The sequence below is a fragment of the Lepeophtheirus salmonis genome, chromosome 1 (genome assembly GCF_016086655.4).
Source record: "Lepeophtheirus salmonis chromosome 1, UVic_Lsal_1.4, whole genome shotgun sequence".
Lineage (NCBI taxonomy): Eukaryota > Metazoa > Arthropoda > Copepoda > Siphonostomatoida > Caligidae > Lepeophtheirus > Lepeophtheirus salmonis.
In genome coordinates this window covers 25526172-25545255 of record NC_052131.2, presented here as the reverse complement: position 1 = coordinate 25545255, position 19084 = coordinate 25526172, and the positions used below count along the sequence as shown (strand labels likewise).

General features: G+C 31.8%; 1 protein-coding gene across 1 annotated transcript in view; it reads right to left on the bottom strand.

The window, feature by feature from the left end:
* Positions 1 to 4925, bottom strand: part of LOC121122282 (protein unzipped) — a 301683-nt gene extending 296758 nt beyond the window's left edge. Inside the window, exon 1 of the mRNA XM_071890018.1 lies at positions 4757 to 4925. The gene's annotated coding sequence lies outside the window, so the exon portion shown is untranslated. The remainder of the gene's footprint in view (positions 1 to 4756) is intronic.
* Between the last annotated feature and the right edge of the window lie 14159 nt (positions 4926 to 19084).

Genomic DNA, 19084 nt, shown 5'->3' with positions numbered 1-19084 from the left:
CAATTTTAAACAGTTTTAGACTAATCATTAGTTATACCTTAATTTATAAAGACTAAAGATCAAATTTTTCTAAAAACAAAACAAAAATTAACAATTTTATTCCAAAAACAATGATAGAGTTCCATAGACAAAAAATAATCCACAATAAAACAATGTATGGAGATGATTCTATTAGATTTAGGAATATAAATTTTGTTGCATTCCAAGATTCTTGTTTCAATGTAAAGGTAAAAGGGGGTCCATTGAATTATATTTTGGTGAGGCCTTGGTTTTTGGAAATTTGCAGGGAGAAAAATTTCAAAAATTTCAATTTTAATCATAAAATTTTTTGGAAAAAAATTTCAAAAATCCACATCTATTCATAAAAAATTTCAAATATGAAATTTTTTGAGATTTATTTCTAAATAATGCATAACTATTCATAAAAAACTCAAATTTCTTAAAAATAAGTTTAAACTATTATATTTTTGAAAAATCATATTAATTCAAAGAAAATTAAATTTATTGCAAAACAAATGAAAAATTTAAACAAAATTAGAATTTGGAATTTTTTGAAAATTAATTTTTTTTTCAAAAAATTTAAAAAAATTAAATTTTGAATAAAAAATGTAGGTATTATATTTTTCGAAAAAAAAATCTGAAACTAAATTTAAAAAAAAAAATCACCATTATATTTTTTGAAAAAGAAACTAAATATTAAACTTTCTAGTAATAAGAAAAGATTCTTTAATTTAGGGGGAGGGGCTACCAAACCCTCAAGCCCACCTCCTGCGGACACCCCTGGTTGACCTTTGTTAAGTAGAGGGGGAAGTTGATCTTATTGTTTTAAAATTGCACTAGTGAAACCTACTAACACCACTATTGGCACATTTGTGGTCTTAAGTGATGAGTAGAGTTGTAGAAAATGTTACCTTAGACAAACATGAGAGCTTTTGTAATTGGCACTCTGAACAGTTATTTATATATATATTCTAAAACTGTTATAATAATTATTTATTACTTTAAGAGGGAACTTTTGCGTGTTAAAGTGCTTGCCCTTATAAAACAGAGAGCGTGAGGTTGAAAATTTGTTACGGAGAATTAAGTATATGTCCTTCTTGGACTGATTGTAGAATTTAGGATCGACAACAGAGTATTGTTTTCTTTTGTCCTTGATAGATACAGAGTGGGGAAAAGTATTTTACTACAAGTTCAATTCGAGTTTCTCTTTACTCAGAAGTCCAAGTTCTAGAACTTCTTTATCAAGTCCTCATATTTATTTAGAGCATATTTCAAATCCATAATTATAATATAATGTCCAAATTGTTAGTGTTTTTCCTAAATTTAGTATAAAATAGCTTACAGATCGGATTGGAGTTACAAACTATATGTAAGGTTGAATAAGTTGAGGTAAACTCTATTATGTATAAAAGTGGTAAATTAAACTATACACCTGATAAAATGTTTTTATTCTAGGACCAGTCATAGTTTGGAGTGAATTTGGAACTATCCAAGCAAATTGTAGTTTCTAGAATTTTATCAAGTTAACAAATAAATTAACTTTGATTCATTTGGTTAAAATAGAGTGTTAGGAATTAGGAATTTATTCTTCTAGTTGAAAGGTTGATTGATAACACAAGCTAATTACATATGTTATGAATTATTCGGATTTGATTATTACCAAACTCTAGCAAATAAAAATTTTTACGTCACTTCAAAGCATATTTCCAGATTAGCGTTCAACGACTTCACCGAAAAAAAAACATAAACATACAAAATAAAGTCCTGCTTTCAAAGATTTGAAGTCGGAGAATATTTTAACTTCTCAAAATCGTATTTTTTAAAAAATTTTAATAACTCTAATAAAATTATTTATCTTCCGTTTATTGAACGTACGTTCCTCTGAATACCGGTAAATTTAGAGGTCCGTTGACAAGTCTGAAGAAATGTCCTATATTTAAAAAATTCCATCCAATAAATTGTATTTTTAAGATTATTTATGGAAATTTGTATAATATTATGTCAAAACTATCTATTTTTATATACTTATGAAATCTTGATATTTTTTATGGGTATAACCATTTGTCTCGTAATTACCAATAGGCTGATCCTAAGGAATTCTAGAAACCTGGAATTATCATCCAGAGCTTTGTTCCCACATGAGGGAAACATAAAAAGAGTGATTGGTTAAAAAAAAAGATTCACAGTTTTTTGTAACTCAATTTTTCCAAGAGGGAAAATCTAAAAAAAAATTAAACTGTATGTAGGATTATTCCATATGTCTAGAATTTCAGGGTTGCCCCCAATGTAATAAGTTTGAGAGCCACTGTATAGTCCCTTTTATGTTCATTCTTATGAATTATAAATTATTTACCTATTTCTTTCATATTTACACGCGGTGATTGAACATATTTAAAAAAATTCTATAAAAATCAAGAAGACTCTAAAAGATAAATACCATATCAAGAAAAACCAATGATATTTTGGTTTAATCACAAAAATGTTATAATATAATATATATGTGTGGTGATAACATAAAAGCAAGCTGGGATAAATTTTCTCAATATTGCGACAGTATGATAAACGTATCCGTTACAATAAAAACTATAATTTATATGAATTCAAAAAAAAGATAAAGTCCTTCGGAGCCTCGGTTTTTAAGGGTAACGGACCTGAAAAAAATCGCTTATTTTGGTAACACCGATCATAAAAGATATTGACACTTCATGACGTGAAAAGTATTTCTAAAGAAGATTCAAGTTGCGGGAATAAAAAGAAAAGGAAAAAAATTAGCTTGTTAAGAACAACCCTCAGCAACTGAAATTCATTATATTGATTATATTAAAATTCGATTTAAATTCAAATACAAGACGATCAAATTGATCGCTACACATATGCTAATATTTGATTATTTTATCTAGCATTGAAGAAAATAATATATCAACATATTTAGTCATGCGAAAAACCTTTACCTATATTTAATTTAAGTGGGATTGATATGTCATCTCTAGTTTTTATCAATAGTTTATCATCATGTCATTTTAAAGAAATTGTCATTCTTGATTCGTCGTTGACTTTAGAAAAAAAGAATATTTGTGGTGCGTCAATATAAAAACAATCTTTAACATAAATCAAGAAAAGTAGAAAATTTATACTAAATAGTACGTACAGCCCAACATTTCATTGGCATATTATAGGTCATTATGGCTTATAATTCAAATTTGTAGGATGTGTTAAGATACCCCCAGAATTTAAGCTATAGTTGAGCACCTTTATTTCATTTAAGAAACTTAGATCAGCTCCAATATGAACCTTCAAATAAAGTACAGGGTCGTTGAAGTAAATCCAGTCAATGTTAAAATATATCTTGAACAATAAAGATTAGTTCCATTTTACAGTGAGAGGTTGAGTCTTACCTTTTAGTTAGTTGCGCAACTTTTAACTCAATACAAGTATTTACAAAGTAACAGACCTGGAGGAACACCATCATCCAATTTGTTTGCGCGGGAAACAGCCAAGATATCCAAAGATGACAGTCTACGACGTCTACAACAGCTGGAAGGAGGAGTTGACAAGAACAAGAAAATTCCGTAAGTTTCAGAGTGATAAAAAAACTTACCCCCATATATCTCGTAGGCCTGAAACGTTCCTTGAAGTCATGGCCTGGGACTCAGATTAACGCTCTTGTTAAAAAGTGCCAGGTTAGCTGAGCAACAGTATCCAGGATCATAAAAACTGACATGAGGATGAATTCACACTGCCTCTACAAAAGACATATCCTTACAAACAAAATGAAAACTCCCCAGGCTGCCCACGGAAGAAAAATGTGGAACGATTTTAAGTCCCATGGTAACCCAATCATCCTTATGCAGATAAGAAACAGTGGACTGTTGACAGATTCCGCAACATCCAGAACGACAGAGGCCACAGGGAGAGATAATGTATCACATATCTTAGAACCCCAGTTTCCGGCCAGTATCATGATCTCAGGGACATTGGGAGTAACGGCATTGTCCCCCCATCTTATTTGAGTCAAAAAGGAGTGTGTGTGCCAACAGTTGAATGAAAGTTGAGGCCAAGGATGATGTCGAGTTCCTTTTTCAACAAGGTCCGTAAGACCGAAAAAATGTTGAAAGAAGAAACGGACTCATTTTTACACCCCCAGACCGGGCTCTCTAACTCTCCCGTTATGAATCCCATGTATTACTTTTTGTAGGGGGGAGTTAGAGAGAAAGATATCTGCTAATTCACACAACAGCATCGACTCCCTGAAGGTTTCCATTATGAAGTATTGGAACAATGTCTCCCCCACGGACGTGATCAAGGCCTGAAAATTCTTTATGCCTCGTATCAAGTAAATGATTAACGAAAATGGCAAACACATTTAATGTTTGTTCTTTTCTTTAGTATTATTGAAGCTTATAAGTATAATTTCAAACCTTTGCTTGCTTCCCTTATTGAGCAGGATGTAATTAAAGGTAGTCCGGATCTACTTGAACGATCCTATATGTCAACTCAGTTATACCTACTTTAAGTAGAATTTCCAACACACCCAAATGGATAATACAAATAATTAGAAGATATATATTGACGATATTTCAACTAGAAAAGCCAAATATAGTCCACGACCAATTTTGGAAAAAATCATTCGAGCTTGCTTTTGTGTTGTTGGGCCACATATATTAAAAATACCACATGAGGGGTTCTTCTTATGCTTAATATTAATCGTGTACTTTCTTTTACCTATACATCGCAATATTATTTTAGCTAGCCTTACCTTAATCAAATTTATAAAACGCTATTGAATCTTGTTTCTAATTAATGTTAATGGATAGATAATTTTATCGTTTCACAAATTTTCATTCAAGTATTTTATGAGGTTTCTTAAAAATACAGTTCATATATGAGACTCAAAGAGCATCATTCTTAAGGAAATAAACAATACTAAAGTAAGACGAAGAAAAATATTATTAAAGGGGGTGTGGGGGTAAGACAAAAAAGGCTGGCCGGGAAAGAGGAGTTATGCTTACACGAAAGGTTACCCCCTTTATTTATTAGTTTTGAGAGAATGAGTTATAAATATTGGGTTATTACCTATAGATAAATAATAGTTCAAAAATCAGAATATGCAAACGTAGTGATAGATGGAATAAAGGAAATAATTACTCCCACAAGGCAAATGTATGTCTTGTTTCCCTTTCTAATTTTACAAAGAAGTACATACAGGATTCTCAAAATGTGGGACTCTCTAAAAGATTTTTAATATGCAATTTCTTTCTTTTTTAAATCGAAAATAATCTTTGTTAAAAAGAGGAGAATGGATTATAAACTATGTTTCATCCATAAAATCTAAAATAAATGCACTAAACGTCACAACGTATACAAATTACTATCTGATCCCCCAAATTGTGGGGAACCAACGGAAGGACAATTTAACGGTAAAAGATAAACTATATACATATCAATATATACGAAAATGGTACTCAAATAAACATTTTGATATGTATTTTATACATGAATATACAAACCAGTACCCTTTAAACTTCTTCATTTTAAACTTTTCCACATTTAAAATACCCTACAGCACATGCAAGCTTACAGAAAATGGCATAACTGTTTTAGTTAGTGTTGATTAAACAGCTGCTGAAACAAGACAGGTCATTTGTTTTCTCTTTAAAATGGAAAAAAGTAGTTAATCAAGAAGAAAAAACTAGTTTCTCCTAATATGTGTGACCGAAAAAATCGGCCCATAAAGTGTGATCGAATCAAAAACGGTCTGTAAAGTAAGACTGAAAAAATTAGTCTACAATGTGAGACCAAAAAATCGATCCACGGTCTAGACCGAAAAATCTGTCCGAATCGGTCTAGAAAAAATCACTTAAAAGCGAACCGAAAGTAAAATTTGGTGTTGGACCGTTCTCAACATTAATATATATCCAAAGATAGAATACTTGTTGGGCATTTGTTACTAGATATCCTTTTTTTTTTTAACTAAATAACTTTGTAGTAGCCTTTCCCACGATTGCAATTCACTTGAATAGAAAAGGACACAACACTCCCCAAAAAAAAAAAAAAAAAAATCTTCAGTAGTACTCTGAGTCTTTCCTGATCCCACAAACACTTTATACGTCGATGATCCCCCCAACAGAATTAAATAGTAATGATAGCATCTTTATTAAATAAATAAATAAAATATTTAAATTGCCAGATACAAAAATATTGAACGCAAAAAAAGCTTATGATTTACAACTCTAGTTAAAACTCTAATCATTATTCAAAAAGTTATTGATTTTTATCAAAGACATAGAACCAATCTTTGCTGTTGTTTTTTTGTTGTTATTAATGAATGAAAAAATAAATCTGGCTTTCTTTATTAATGTAATATTTTATGACATCCATAATATTTTCATTTTGACTCTATAATAAATTAAATGCAATTTAAGTTTTGTTTTTTGATTTCATAATTATAATTAAACCTATGGAGTTTTGTGACTTTACATTATAAATAAATTAAACATCAAAAATTAATTGACTTACGTCAAAAATATTTCTTTTTTATGAATAAAGGGAATTGAAGTTAATTGGTATAAATTATTTCCAGGAAATTTTCTTCAAGGGGTATCTGGGGAATAATTAAAATTTGGAAGTCCTGAGAAATAATGGGATTCCTTTCATAAATACTAAATACTGTAAAATTAAAAATTTATTTTTGTACTTTTAGAAAAATAATATATTTTGAGCTAGTCAAACCTAAAGAGTTAAAGCAAGAAGCAAAACGAGGACACACCTGATCAATAACTGAAAAATGTATTGTTGCAAAAAACCTTTTTTCTTCGCTAGAGGTACTGTTTAGTTATTATTTACATATATAATTAGGAGTTGTGATGTTATCTAATATATTTTACTGTTTAAAAGATGCTCATTCGAGGACCGGATACGGACTTTGCTTATGTAAGAAAATTTTTATATTATAGCCCGTCGTTCTCTTTATATTATTAGACAACCTTTCCTCAAAAAAAAACAGAAAAAAGGCCCAAAATCATCTGGTAGTTAGCCAAAAAAGTAAATCGTACCAACTGCAATTTTTATCTGGCAGACTATCACTGTCATATTATTTCTTCACCATTTTTAAAATAAATTATATACTATTAAAATCTAAGTAGTATTATATTCTATACTGTATTATAATATTACTTTGTAATATTTTATTAAAAGAGTAGCTATGATTAGTTATTATATTATTTCTTCATAGAAATAATAAAATGACCAACATATATATTATATAAACGACGAAGGATCATAAAGAAGTTGTATTCCTGTTCTTTTGGAAATTGACCAGAAGTAAAGAATAACTTATTACTTTGTGTATTTATGAAAAAGAATAAAATAAGAAAAAATCATGACGTATCAAGGGAGATGAGGAAATTGACAACTGACAACAAAATAAATAGGGTATTTTTGTGTGAGGAAGGTAACGCCGTGATAGAGTTATGATAACCCAATAATTTTTTCATTCGAGTTCAAAGATGATGATGTTTATTCTCCATTATTTTTTTAATATATCATTAATTCAACAATATATACTTTATAATTAATCTATGTAGTCCAAGTGTCATCTCTGACCTCTGTTTAAAGCTTTAGTCAAAACCATATACAGGGCTAAGTTTAAGGATAATGCATATTACAATTTATTTCCCGAAATCAATTCAGCAATTCAAAAATGATTTGCTCTTACATGGGGGAGAGAAGTCAATCACTCAGACCAAGCACCTCCAGATTGTACTACAGCCTCCAACCTAGCCCAGAACCTAGCACAGGCATTGATGAAGAACTCCTTGCCCACTGTTGTCAACAGTATTATGTGCACGTATATTGGACACTCTCTCAATACAGGGTCAAGACTCAAAAATTGGAAAAATTTAAATTCATTACGGTACAGTCTAATATCTATATACTCAACCACTGCCTATCTAAAAATTTCATTAAATTAGTATGAAAAAATGCTGATAAACATTATTATTCCGCAACCATTCCACACCACCCACCGTCCCTCCTCTCTTGTCAAAATACCAAACATTATTATGTGCATCTTCACTAGTTCTTCCAAACATCTAGGCATAGCTGCTTCTACTATACATTATATAAAGCACCTTCGAAATAATTACTTCAACATTAATTACAGTCGTTACTTCGGTCCTCTGTTTGTAAGACCTATTATCTATCGTCTTTCCTATTTTTGTTCAAAGTCCAGATTCGCCCTTAAATTCTTTAAATATACTAAATACTTTATTATTAGAACTTGTGATTTCTTGTTCATTGCCTCAGCAGATCATTAAAACTTCAATCCTCCTTGTAAGTTGATTTTCTTACTTTGCCTCCTATATCAGATTGATATAGGAGGCATACATATGAATAATGCTTTGGCATTCAAAAAACCCCAAAATCTGTTATCTCAGTAACGAAAAGTAACACAGCTGAAGGATAATTATGACAAACTTATTATTTAAAATTAGGTCAACTTGGCCTACAAAAATAATAGAAAGGATGAGTAATAGGTCCCAAGTTATTGACACCCATAGTCAAACCTTTCGTGGGAATCACGGTTATGCTGGCTTTTCTTAATTTATGTTCAAAATTGCTTTTATGCTATCCACAGTATGTATTATTATTTTTTAAATTCAACAAAGAATCAAGAAGGATTTTATTCGAAAGTTAAATTATTTGTATGTTCTTTTACAAATGAGAATAAGAGCAGAAATCAATACAAATTGGGATTTGAACACAAATCTTATAAATAAAGGAACACTTCTTTTGTTTTTGTTTTTAAATTAAATATAAAATACCTGGATATATTCGTACATACTTTAGACGAAATAATAAAAATAAGAGTAAAATATATATATATTTATATATAAATTAAATTGAGAATAATGAAGGTAAAAGAAACAAAGAGAGTGAGAACTAAAGTTTTTTTTTTGCATAAACTTCTTCTACAACAACTTCATAATATATATATATATATATATTGCAATTAAAATTTATGTGCGAAGTTGGAAAACTTTTTTATTCATTTATTCAACTAACTTACACCATAGAAAGCAAAGAAAATAGACCGTCAAAAAGATACTATCATGTTAATGTAGGATTACGTATATTTATGCTGTGAGACTGTTGATGATGATATAAACTAAATTTATTAAACAATGACAAACAATTTCTTTGGATAGATGTTTTTTGTTTATTTTTTCCTCTTTCAGGAATATTTACCTCATTTCAAACGAAATCTATAGTAGAAAACAGTCTAATAATACATGTCACTACTCCATAAATATAAGCCAAATCGACTCCCTCAAATGACGATGCAAAAAAACAACTTATTGGGGCATGCCTATATTTGGAGTAAAATGATCAAATATAAAGATAAATGTACATAATCACAGCACAAGGGTAAACCTCCGCATTAAATTCCGTTCATATTCATTTGTATTGATACTATGATATATGGTTCGAATCAGGACTATACTAATGGTGATACAATAGTTAAACTGCTTTTGTTTGCTATAGTGTTGGGTCATGGCAGTCGTCATGAACGAAGATTTTTTTTTATTTTCAGGGCGTACATTTGCTTTGATGGCCTCAGTGTTTAGACGACAGAGACTGCAGGCCGTTCTCTCGAAATGCATCCAAAAGGTGTAGTTGAGAGGTTTGGCATCAGGGCTGTTGGGTGGCCAAAAGTGTGAAAAAAGAGTTCAAAAGACTCATTCAAAAGAGTCTTGGAATGGAGGAGATAAGTTAATTTCATTGCTGGTATCAAAAATGATCTTTAAAACCCTCACAAGGTTCTTCCGACCCACTTTTTCGATAGCTCTCTGGACAGTCTGGTGTGAAACCTCGAGATCTCTTGCATGGGTCCTCATACCCTTGAAAAGATTGCACTGGGCTGTTTTCTTTAACTATTCCGGGTCCAGTTTTACCTTTTTGTCGGAGCTCTTCTTCCTATACAACGTTTTGGACTTGCTAACTACGTAGACGTTGTTCCTGGGCATTCATCGATCACGTTCAAGTATCATTTTCTCAACTTGTACGTTAGCTAGATACCTCAAGTTTGTTTTTGTTCTAAACTTTAATATATTTAAATATGAATTAATTTCAATCACTCAACCTTCATTAATTATTGAACTAGTAAGTCTTTCGATTTCAATGTACATCTTGATTCATCGACAATGTAAATGCCTTCTTTAAGCGATTTTTTGAGTGATTGAGCTATCGCTCACAAATCCAAAGTCTACAAATCACGCTTTGTATGTAGTAATGATAAAGGCAGTAATTACACCGATGAATACCCTTAAGATGGGTTACAACATCTGTCGTCTGTGTACACTTATAAGCATATATATATATATATTACGGACAATTTGGAAAGTGCTCGTTGGATCGGGAAATCTGCAAAATGCCCGGTCACTCTATAAAATTTCCAATAGAGTAGGCAATGGTCATTTTAACTTTATTTAATTATTAAACAATTCATTTCTTAGCAATTTGATCATTAAGGATTTGATTATGATACGATTTTATTGCAAGCAATTTGATATTCTGATTTATTTTCATTGAAATTTATATTCTATTCACACAATCAACAATTATAACAGAAATCGACTTTAATCATTCAATATGGCATCCATCATTCTCAATGGTAGCCTCCACTCTTTTCCTGAAGGCCTTACAAACCTTACTGATGTAGACTTTTGGCAAATCATCCCATGCGGCATTGATGGAGAAATCCAAGGATTTTGCAGACCCTTGAGGCTTGCCACAGGCAGCTCCCTCGACCTTAACCTTCATAAAATAACCCAAATGATTAAGATCGGGCAACTTGGAGGCCAAATGTTTTTCAACACATTTAAAAGAAGCTTTACTCTGAACAACATCTTGTATGATAAGAAATTGTCACGAGAGACTCAATTCTATTTTGCAAAATATATAGACCTTGGCCAACAGGTTGTGCAGGTGGAAAGCTGGTCCCTAAGGGGGATAAAACCTATCACAACGGTTATCTTGAGTGTCAAGGACTCTTCTAATATCCTATGATACACCCCGGCCCAAGGGTTGTGCAAGTGAACCACTTGTAGAAAAGGTGGATCATTACCCACCGCCACCGAGTATCAAGGGCCCCTTTCAATATCCTATACTACATCCTAGCCCATAAGATCAAGCATCATTATTGTCTGTGCAAGTGAACTACTGGTCAAAAAGGTGTGTCGTTAGCCACCGATACCGCTTTATTGAGCATCAAGAACCTTCATTATTCTCACAACTCAAGGGATTGAACTTTTTTGGGTATTATATTTCGTGGGTTTGTAAAAGTATCTGTAACATTTTGGTGGTGGTTTATGAATGTCATGTGGCTCCTCTGGAACTGGAGGCTTCGATGTTTTTAATACTAAAAATTTAAGCCAATAAGATGATTAATTTGAATGAACGTAATAAAATGTGGTATATCAGAATGACTACAGCAACAAGTAAAGATCTAATCAAATTTTGAATTGTTGATCCTATTTAATAATACTCGAAGTACACGGTGGTATATTTCATATAGATTTTATTAGTTTAGAGAAAAACAAAAAACTTATTTAAATATATTTTCAACATTGTTATAGGTTTGATAATTGTAAATAAAGCGATACATCTCTATATTAATTGTGTCAATACATATGTATATAATAGCAATGATATAATATATAATATATCACATGGTGCAGTCGAAAAGGAAGAACGTTATTAATTGAAATTCAGAGAATTTGTGTTATTATTTAATTATAAATTAAATAAAAATAATAATGGATGGAGAAGAAGTCAAGGAGGGACAACCAAAAGTCAAAATCTATCAAGACTCTTCATTGTAAGACTGCACAATGATATCATCAGATTGGAATGTCCATTGCGAGTCTTAAAGAAATTAGTAGTGAGGTTACAAGAATCCCAATTACAGATCTGGGTATTCAAGCTAAATTATCTTTTTCTGAGCATGGACTTAGTGAGGCTGACTCTAGGTTAAATAAATGTAAGGAACTCATAGAGGAGTGTGCGGAATGGGAGAATATGCCTTTGGAAGATCTTTTAGAATCTCAAAATTACAAGATGTGTGTTGAATTAAAAAAATCTATTCAAATTCATTGTAAAACAGTTTTGGAATTAGAACATAATGTAAAAAATAGGACGAATGATTTTCAACATATTACGATAGAGTAGAGTAGAAGATCCCGAATAGATGTTTCATTAGAATTCAACGATAGTCTTATGGAATTCAAGAACTGGCTTTCCATATATTTTATTTTTCGAATTTAGTGTCAAAATTACCATTGGATGAGCAGCAAGGATATCTAGATAAGTGTCTTTCTTTGCCTTGTCGGGGTAATCTTGAACAGTTCTTGGATATGGTTGATATTCAAACTATTGATGCTTGTTTAGAAGCGTTGAATGGGTATTACCAAGAAAAATACTCCGTCCTGAATCGGAGAGTTGACTTCAATAAATGTATCCAGTCGAGCTTCAAAATTGCACAATGGAAGACCATTTGGGAATATGTCTTGTTGTAGAACTAAAAGACAAGAACATCCAAAAGAAATACATAAATGTGTCCAACAAAAAATAGTGAATGTTTTTCATGCAATAAAATAGGACATTTTGGATCAGAATGTAGAAATAAGAAGGATTTAAAGCATGTAAAAAATCATCTTTCAAAAAAATAAAAGGACTGAGATTGTTAAAACACAAACAATTGGAATTAAGCAAACAAAATTCCGGAATCCGACTACAATGATTAATATAAAAATTTCTCCAACGCAAAACACTGTGAGTGAAGAATTTGAATAAATGGAACGTTAGTTCCATTTAGTATTGTAAAAGTAGCCAAGCTGAAATTAGGGGCGAAGTCAAATGGGCAAGATTATAGTAGCAGGAGATCAAAGCCTTGAATGTCTAGGGGCTGTGAGTATGATGGTCAATTTTCAAGGTCACAGGGTAAACACTAAAGGATTTGTGTCTCCTAATATCGACGAAGTGTTAATGTCGTGGCATTTATTGAGGGACTTATTTGTGATACCAGGGGATTCTCCTAATAGCATTAAACAAATTCATAATCTTGTTTTTTTAATATAGTCAATACATACAAGCGACTTTGAAAATCATATTGTAGAGATCAAAAAAGAAGTATCCACTTGTATTTAAAACAAAAGATGATTTAAAACCAATGAAGGGCAAGAAAATGCATATTTCGAAAAAGTTAGCCTGCTGCGACATTTAATAAAGAGACCATATGAAGCAACGTCAGCAGATATTTTCGAATATGGAGGGAAATATTTCCAAGTTTATGTAGATCGATACAGCGGATGACTCTCTGTGATCCAATTTCACAAGGCTCCAAATACAAAAAATGTTGTCGTTACGTTTAAAGGTCACATGATGATATTAGGAATTCCAAACCGTTTGAGAAGCGATGGGGACCTCAATACAAATCTATAGAATTCGAAGAATTCTGTAATAATTTTAAAATTGAACATGAAAAATCATGTTCACGCTATCACCAAAGCAACGGACATGCTGAAGCAGCCGTTAAAGCAATGAACGATCTTGTAAAGGAATGCTAGAGAAATGGAAATGTCAAAATAGATAAACTTAATTCAGCAATACAAGAGTGGAGGAATACACCAAAGTGGAGTGGTATATCCCCTGCAGAGTGGTTATTTGGAAGAAAACTCCGAACTTTGAATCCTGCACATGAATCACAATATCGAAGAATATCTGACTTCATAATTAAGATCGCGGAGAGAAAATGTAAGCAGATTGGAGATCGGAATTCTATGGGTGCTCGGGATTTACCAATGCACAAAGTTGAACAAGAGGTCCGAGTTCGAAATCCTGTTAAGAGAGAATGGGATTCTATTAGGATTATAGATTATATTCGTTAAAATCATCGGTCTTATATTTTCAAGGGTGAAAGTGGACGTATGTATTTGAGAAATCGAAGGTTACTCAAACCCAAATACTGATCCAATCTAAAGGGGAGTTGTTATAGGTTTGATAATTGTAAATACAGCGATACATCCCTATATTAATTGCGTCAATACATATGTAAATAATAACAATGATTATTCATATAATATATCACAAACATCAAATGTAATAACTTCAAAAAAACATATTTTTGAAAATACCTCACGTAATTACCTAATTTTTCCCTAAATATATCCTTAACATAGACACATTCACCAAATAAACTACTTTCGCAGCATGTTGTGCTACTTTGGCATTTGCTATTACAAAGATGTCCCTTCTTTTTTTTTTTTTTTTTTGCAGATGCACATATTTGTTTGGAGTCTATGCAATTGCACCACTTCAAGCTTTGTTCTTATTCATATGATTGAATTGATGTGGTCAGTTGCAATGTACCTTCCTTCTCTCTGGTAACGTCATCAACACTGAGGAATCTCTCCTTGCAAAGATCAAACTGTTTTCTTACATTAAGCTGTTTTAAGAATTATTTTTTGTCCCTAATCTATAATATACGTTCTCTTCTAAATTGATTAAAACAGCCAATACATAAAGGAGGTCTGCATTTTCCACAGTCGATCAGCGGAACTTGGACTTTGACGCACTGTCCTACCTCAGTCTCCTTAAACTGCCTTAAGAAGAGTTGCATCATCCTGTTTGCTTTTCGTTCTTGCTTGTGATTAGCTCCTCTCTGTTACACTTGGACGTCCTGAGCAGATTTTCAATGTGACCACTTTATATATTTCAAATCATCTTCATTTTCTCCTATGGTAAACTGGAAGGTTAAAAAGCGTGGTATTTAAGGCAGCAGAAGGAAATATTTGGTTCTCCAGGTACAGATGTTGACAGAATACCCATCTCTTGTCATCAACCGGTGTTCTCTCTATGCCCTCCACTTTGGGCCTTTCCTGGTTTATATTTCCACACATCTCTATTTGATGCTACTCTGTTGTTATATCACACTATTTGGATAAATGGAACCCAAGTCCGACCTTTTTTGGATAGCCATACATTGCTTGTTATGAAGTTCGCCCAATACAAGAGTGAAATCGGTGGTTTTTGGCATATTGAAAAAACCACTGTCCCTCAGTCAACTTACTTGTGTTGTTGTCACATCATAAGAATGTATTGAATGTTTCCATTTACTCTCTCTTATTTGTATGATTTTTGAAATTATGAGTGATGTAGATTTTCATACACAAGTTCACTTACACAGCCCACGGGTCGAGGTCTATTATAGACTATTAGAATGAGTTGTTAATGCTCAATGAAGCGGTGGAGGTGGCTAATTACCCAACTTTTCTACCAGCTTTTCCATTGCACAACCCGTGGGCTAGAGCGTATCATAGGATATTAGAAAGGGTCCGTGATACTCAGGATAGTAACAGCGATAGACCTGTGGCCGAAGTTTATAAAAATATACTCAAAGGGGTCTTTGAGACTCCGGATAGTGGTGGCGATAGGTTTTTATGCACCATAGGGACCAGCCGACTACCTGCACCACCTGTTTACCGAAGTATATTATGCAAACAAACAAAAAAAGGAAGTATCTTGTGACAATTTCTTAACATACTATAGTTTGATCGTCGTAATAAAATATAAATTTCACTTAAAATATACTAGACCAGGGATGTGTAACCTTTTTATACAACAGGCCCCTTGCGACTTGAAATATTTTTTTATAGGCTGGAAAACTCTTAAGTGAAATTCTTTGAAAAATGACTAAATAAAACAAAACTATTGAGTACAAATTAATTCAATTTCAGCCTAAATATAAAAAGGAGTTAAATATAATTTTTTAAGGCAAACTGCTTAAAGAGTTAATCAGCCTACAATCCACAGGTTGGACATCCTTGCACTATGTAAATTGCTTTCATTGAATTGTTTAAATATTCATTTACTCACAATCATTTCACTTGACAACGTAAATGAAAATAAAATGACCATTGACCACTCTATTCGAAATTTTATAGATTGCTCGGGCATTTTGTAAAATGCCCGATTTTCTACATTGTCCGTAACATATATATACATATTCCAAAAATTTAATATTTTGTGAATAGCTATTGATTTTTGAATTTTTTTTCTAACAAATTAAATTTTTTTTGAATGACTGGATTTTTAAAAAAATTCCGAAAAAATTTCATACTTCAAATTTATTACTAATTTTTTTCAAGAAAAAAATATTTTGGAGCGAATAACAATAAATTTTGAATGTTTTTTTCAAAAATTAAATATTAGAACGTTTTGGATTTTTGAAATTTTTTCAAAAAAAAAAGAATTTTGGGATATTTTTTCAAAAAATCTAAAAAAGCCTAAGTTTTCCAAAAATTATATTCCTGCAGAAGCCTCTGAAGGGACATTTTTAATCATTACTAGAGATGAGCATTTCATCCAGTGTAGAATGGGCATGTAAAAAAAGAAACCAAATTTCAAGATGTTAACCCTGACATTTTGCGGAATGTTTTGGATGAGAGAAAGAATATTGTTCATGACGTTTTATTATATCAGCTACAATCAGCTGTGACAAGGAAAGAAAGGGAGAGGGAAATGAATAAGGACATTCGGCAATAATTACTCCAAAGTCGATCCTCAATTTTATTCTGTGTCCAACGCGGACTTACATTTATAACTCCACAACAAATCCTTTTGGTTACAGTCCGTCTTTTATGTGCACACACGAATGTTAAATCAGGTTTTGAATATAATTAAATCCATTGAAGAAAGGAAGTTTAAATAATAATAACAACTATTAAGGAAAAGAAAATTCATTCTTCAAATTACCAATTCCAAATAAAAAGGTCTGCTATACTATCACTGGTTAAATATTTAAGACCACCATAGTATAATGTTCGACCCAACCAAAGGGTTCTAAACAGAAAGAAGAAATAACCATTATCAATGTGATTTCCCACTCCCTCCTTTGCCCCTGCTCCGCCAGCTAATCATTTGTTACTAATATAAATATGAGGATGAAACTTCCCAGCCCAAAAATTCCGCCCACCCAATAATATATTCATCGCCTTGCAACGCGTGATTCTGTTTCAATTATAGCAGTTATTGCCTTATTGTTAAAAGGTTGCAATAGTTAAATTTTAATTATTTGTTGTTGCTGTCTCTAATTTTCAGATGGAAAGGGAAAGTTCGACGGTATCACACCTTTCATCAGACCCTAACTTCAACTCCTCATTAATCTTCCTCACTTTATTATTAGCGTTATTTATCATAATTTCATTTATAGTCAAACAATTAGATAGAAAAGTTATCTCATAAATAAGTGGTAGAGCAATAATGCAACTTTGTGTGCGAATTTATTTGCACAATATATCAAGAATATTTATTATTAAATAACCCATAGAACAAAACAAAACTAATAGCATATTTACACTATTTTTGTTTTGTTTTATTGTAGACAGAAATATAAATAACTCTTTATTGCATTTAAGTACAAATTATGATACTAGGAAAATTACGCTAGGGAAAATTGCCCGTGGAAGATTGGCCAGGAAAAAATTGCAATGGAGGAAAATTGTCCGGGAGAAGATACAACTCCATGATGAATAATAAAACATTATAAATTTTCTTAATATGATTTCCATCCGCCAAGGAAGTTCCTTCAAGTGTGAGAAATATTATTGCAATATAACTGCCTTGCAATTTTTATTCAATCCAATCTTCTAAGAAATTGATGGAGAGGATTGGTAAGGAGGTGTGGAGAATAAACAGCTCAGAGCCTCTTAAAATAAGGTTGAAATCCCCTCCACCCCTGGATTGGCCTGGAACAATTGTGGAATTACTAAAAACGACAGCCAATACATCCGAGGAACCCCTCATAAAACAGTTATAAGCAAAAAAACAATTGCTCTTTGGGTGAATTGGCAGTGATTTTTAAGGATTCAGGGGAGCCTCCAAGTACCCTACGCAATGCGAGGACTTGAAAATATTTTGAAGTTTGAAAAACAATTTTCTCCCGGGCAATCTTCCACGGGCAATTTTGTCGAGGGATGTTTTCCATGCACGACAAATTATATATATGTATATTTATATAGAGAGAGAGGAGGCTGGGAACAGTTTAACAGGCCAGGAGAGGGTTAAGGCAGAATCAGAGGCAATTTTAGGGCGAGCAGGAGTACAAACCGAAGATATGTGCAATTTTTGATCGAAGTTTGGTACATTCAATTAACTGTTTTGCTTAGTTATCGTTATATTTTATTTCTTGAATTTCTCTTTTTTACAATGTGAGAAAAAATATTTTATTCTTGCATTATTCCATATAATACACACAAACTCATCAAAAACTGATTATATCCTAGTTTGATTCCCAAAATTTGCATAAACACTAATGAATGTGTTTTTGAAATATTCATACGTTCACCAAAAATTTAAGGTACTATAAGATTAACAAAATATATATCTTGTAGAAACTCCAAACTCATAACTATTAAAATTATTCTAGAATAAAGAATTATTCATTAGAAGTATATTTCGCTTATTGTTAGATATTTCCAATTGCAAGTCTTAAAATTTTATTTTTTATAAATATTTCCCCTTTTACAAGACAAAAAAATATATATTATAATATTGATGAAAATGACATTTTCATTGCATGTAAGGTCTTATTTTATTTTTAAACGACGTTTTGTTAGAAAAAGCCAGGCTTTCTCGTCGCCTTGTTAAATCATTTATTTCCATATTTCATTTAAATACTTTCTATTTTTAGGATTACCTTTTTCTATTCTTATAATCTGTTAATAAAAAGGCCCACAGTCAAGAGCAAGGCCTGGTACAAGCATACCCTGTAAAATTGACTCGGTCATAAGGAAGTTTCAAACCATAAAGTCACAAGTATTAAAGTATAATATTCTGATGACTTTTCAGGGGCTACCTCAGAATGTATTTTGTGAAATTGAATGCAACACTCCCTTAAGTATACAATCGAAGAAATGCAGCTCCTTAATCCCCACCCCCCTTTAGACGATCCTGTTTCTTTTTTTTTTAGAAAAGACATGTCTTATTTCGTGATAATTACATGTTTCTATAGATAATTATTATTTAT